The 4,818-nt window shown below is 44.9% G+C and overlaps 1 pseudogene; it reads right to left on the reverse strand.

The window, feature by feature from the left end:
- Positions 1 to 3,437: 3,437 nt before the first annotated feature.
- Positions 3,438 to 4,532, reverse strand: LOC132029146 (glyceraldehyde-3-phosphate dehydrogenase-like; annotated as a pseudogene).
- Between the last annotated feature and the right edge of the window lie 286 nt (positions 4,533 to 4,818).

Genomic DNA, 4,818 nt, shown 5'->3' on the forward strand with positions numbered 1-4,818 from the left:
CATTCTTCCAAGCAAAAGTCAGCGTGCCTATAAAGCTTGTGTAGGAAACAAAGGCTCCTTGTCTGAGGGGAAGGCTTTCTTCCCATCCCACACATGCTGTAATCGAAAGGGTGAGAATAGAACAGGTATGACCTGGAGAGTTATTTTAGGGGAGATTTTAACCTTTTTGTTCTTTCTTTCTTCTTTTAGAAGAAATTTTTAATTAATTATTTTAATTTAATATAATATTTTAAGTAATTCAATTTAAAAATATTTTTTTCTGTTCTTTTCTTATAGAACCTCTCATTGAAATTTCTTTGTAATTAACTGGACAGTCCTTGAAGACCCTCTCTTTTATGTATGGGAGGCTGTTTGGGGTTCCCTCCCAGACAGACACACAGCAGCTAAGCACATTTCTTGGTCTTGTGCTGTTGCCCAAAGTTCATACAGTAGCTCCTTGGTGGTCAAGTCTAGAGCTGGAGCTCAGACAGCCTGGGGATGTTTCTTCCTTCTGTCACTTGCTTGAGCTCAAACTCAGCTTGGTCTCAGAGCTGTCCTCTTCCAGTTCTTCCAAGTATAGGAGCAGATGTGGTCACCTGAAGTAGATTCCCTTTCCCATCCCTTAAGTTGGAGTTTGTGTGTGCATTAGGGTAGTTGATGGAGGCCAGACAGAGGGAGGAAAGTAAGTTAGGGTAGACAGATGTGCATATCAAGTCCAAGAGCTATAATGGGGCCCTTGCCACTCCCTGGGTACCCCACATTCACATGGCTGGGTCTGGTGCTCCATCCTTGGCTTAGACACCAGGGAGGGCAAAGGTTGGGTAGATATGTCCTTGCTGGTTCTTGAAGGCAGCCCTCCCAGGTCAGCCTGGGCACTTTTATCATCATCATTGCAGAAAACAGGACCAGGCCTTGAGTCTGTTGGTGCAGAAACTGAGTGGACAATTATGTCTCCTGGCCTGTTTCTCCCGGGGATTGACCAGCACCTACTGAAGTTTGGACTAACACCTGCAAGCAGCTCTGTGGGCAGGTCTCAGATGTTTTCTAGGTAGGAAAGGAAACTAAAACAAGGGCCTAGCCTTGCTGTCTGTCCACCTCACTGCCATGCACATCCTCAGTGACATGGCTTAATTAGGGGGCTCCTGGGTGGTGCAGTTAGTTAAGCATCCAACTCTTGGTTTCAGCTAGATCGTGATCTCAGGGTCATGATATCAAGCCCTGTACGGGGTTCCAAGCCCAGCACAGAGTTTGCTTGACATTCTCTCTCCTTCTTCCTCTCCCATTCATGTACACTTTCTTTCTCTAAAATAAATAAACCTTTAAGTTTTTTAAAAAAATCAGCTTAATTAGGTAAAAATTGCTTTGCAGAATAGTGTCTATTTTATTATCTTTTCATATAGTGTATTAAATTTTAACTTTCAAAGTTTGGCTATAACATACTTGATTTAGTAGGAAACAACTATTTGGTTATTAATATTTCTGGATATGCTTTTTTTGAAGAGGAAGAAGAGGGAGGACAAGCAGTTTTAATATTTTCCTCCCTCCAAACTTAGGTCAGCTATAGGTACACCTTCTTAATTTTGCACTATTGAGCTGAATATTTATAGACATTCCTACAAGATCTGGCAACACACAGAAATCTTCTAAAAATTGAGATAACATGGGGCGCCTGGGTGGCTCAGTGGGTTAAAGCCTCTGCCTTCGGCTCGGGTCATGATCCCAGGGTCCTGGGATCAAGCCCCACATGGAGCCCCGCATCGGGCTCTCTGCTCAGCAGGGAGCCTGCTTCCTCCTCTCCCTCTGCCTGCTTCTCTGCCTACTTGTGATCTCTATCTTTCAAATAAATAAATAAAATCTTTAAAAAAAATTGAGATAACATTAATTAGTTGCATATATACAACATTGATTCAGTATATATAACGTTGAAAATTATCACTGCAATAAGTCTAATTGACATCAATCACCACGCAGTTACAAAATTTTTTTCTTGTGATTGATAACTTTTAAGACTCTCTTAGCAACTTTCAAGAATACAAGACAGGGCACCTGGGTGGCTCAGTGGGTTAAGCCTCTGCCTTTGGCTCAGGTCATGATCTCAGAGTCCTGGGATCAAGCCCTGTATCAGGCTCTCTGCTCAGCAGGGAGCCTGCTTCCCCCTCTCTCTCTGCCTGCCTCTCTGCTTGTGATCTCTGTCTGTCAAATAAATAAAATCTTAAAAAAAAGAAGAAGAATACAAGACCGTATTATTAACTGTTGTCCCCATGCTGTACATTAAATCCCAGGATTTATTTTAGAACTGGATGTTTGTACATGCTGACCACCTTTACCCATTTTGCCCACCCCCCCACTCCTTGCCTCTGGCAACCACCAGTCTATTCTCTGTATCTATGAATTTGGTTTTGATTTCACATGTTACAGAGACATTATAGTCTTTATCTTTATCTGACTCCTTTCACTTAGCATAATGCATTTAAGGTCAATCTGTGTTGTCACAAATAGTGAGATTCTATTATCCTTTAAGATTTTATTTATTTAGTTGACACAGAGAGAGAGAGAGATCACAAGTAGGCAGAGAGGCAGGCAGAGAGAGAGGGGGAAGCAGACTCCCTGCCGAGCAGAGAGCCTGATGCGGGGCTCCATCCCAGGACCTGAGACCATGACCTGGACCGAAGGCAGACGCCTAACCATCTGAGCCACCCAGGCGCCCCTATTATCCTTTAAGGCTGAATAGTATTCCATTATGTGTATATATATATATAGCTCACACTTTATACATTCATCCATTGATGGACTCTTAAGTTGTTTCCACATGTGGGCTATTGTTAATACTGGTGCAGTGAACATAGATATGCATAAACCCTTCTGAATTGCTGTTTTGTCTTCTTTGGAAATACCCAGAAGTGAAATTCCTGGATCATACAGTGGTTATAATTTTTAATTTTGGAGGAATCTCCATACTGTTTTCCACAGTGGTAGAACCAAGTTCTATTCCCACCAACAGTACACAAGCTTTCCCTTTTCTCCCCATCCTTGTCAATACTTATTTCTTATCTTTTTGATTTTATTTATTCTGACAGGTGTGAGGTGAAATCTCATTGTGGTTTTGAGATTAATTTCCCCGATGATGAGTGATGTCAAGCATCTTTTCATGTACTTTTTGGTCACCTGTATGTCTTTTTGGGAAAAAAAAATTTACTTGGATTTTCTGCCCATTTTATTTTATTATTTATTTATTTATTTATTTATATTTTTGGCTGGGTACAGTATACTTTATTGATGGTATGTGACAAGGTAGGGCTCCCCAAACCCCTCCCCTTCTTCAGGGGGTCTGGGATGGAGATAGTGGAGGTTGGGAGATTCTCAGTGTTTGGGGGGATAAGCTGGGTCAGGGATTCCCCAGCAGCTGAGGGCCTCTTTCTTCCTCTTGCTCTGGCTGGGGCTTGTGGTTCAGGAGGCTCTTATTCCTTGGAGGCCATGTGGACCATAAGGTCCACTACCCGGTTGCTGTAGCCAAATTCATGGTCATAGCAGGAAATGAGCTTGACAAAGTGGTCATTGAGAGCAATGCCAGCTCCAGCATCGAAGGTAGAGGAGTGGGTGTCACTGTTGAAGTCGCAGGAGACAACCTGGTTCTCAGTGTACCCCAGGATGCCCTTAAGGGGGCCCTCTGATGCCTGCTTCACTACCTTCTTGATGTCATCATATTTGGCAGCTTTCTCCAGGTGGCAGGTCAGATCCATGACAGACATGTTGGGGGTGGAGACATGGAAGGCCATGCCAGTGAGCTTCCCAGAGGGGTAGGGATGACCTTGCCTACAGCGTACAGCCTTGGCCGCACCAGTGGAAGCAGGGATGATGTTCTGGGCAGCCCTTCATCCGTCACGCCACAGCTTCCCAGAGGGGCTGTCCACAGTCTTCTGGGTGGCAGTGATGGCATGGACGGTGGTCATGAGTCCCTCCACAATGCCAAAGTTGTCATGGATGATCTTGGCCAGAGGAGCCAAGCGGTTGGTGGTACAGGAGGCATTGCTGACAGTCTTGAGGGGGTTGTCATATTTCTCATGATTCACACCCATCATGAACATGGGGGCATCAGCAGAAGGAGCGGAGATGATGACCCTCTTGGCCCCGCCCTTCAAGTGAGCCCCAGCCTTCTCCATGGTGGTGAAGACCCCAGTGGACTCTACAACATACTCAGCACCAGCATCGCCCCATTTGATGTTGGCTGGATCTCGCTCCTGGAAGATGGTGATGGACTTCCCATTGATGACAAGCTTCCCGTTCTCAGCCTTGACTGTGCCGTGGAATTTACCGTGCATGGGTAGAATCATACAGGAACATGTAGACCATGTAGTTGCGATCAATGAAAGGGTCATTGATGGCAACAGTATCCACTTTACCAGAGTTAAAAGCAGCCCTGGTGACCAGCACCCAATACGGCCAAATCTGTTCACTCTGACCTTCACCATTGTGTCTCGGGCACGCGGCTGGCACTGTACCTGAAGATGTGGCTGTCTGTCGAACGGGGAAGAGCAGAGAGCCTTTCTGCCCATTTTAAATCTGATTGTTCCTTGCCATTTGGTTGTATGAATTCCTTTTAAAAAAGTAGTTTTTATTTATTTATTTGACAGACAGATCACAGGAGTTGGGGGGCAGGGAGAGAGGGAGAGACAGGGTCCCCACTGAGCAGGGAGACTAACTTGAGGCTCAATCCCAGGACCCCAGGATCATGACCTCAGCCAAAAGCAGATGCTTAACTGCCTGAGCTACTCAGGCCCCCTGAGCTGTGTAGGAATTCTTAATATGTTTTGGATCTTAACCCCTTATTAGGGGCTGTAT

Source organism: Mustela nigripes, chromosome 13 (assembly GCF_022355385.1).
Source record: "Mustela nigripes isolate SB6536 chromosome 13, MUSNIG.SB6536, whole genome shotgun sequence".
Classification (NCBI taxonomy): Eukaryota; Metazoa; Chordata; class Mammalia; order Carnivora; family Mustelidae; genus Mustela; species Mustela nigripes.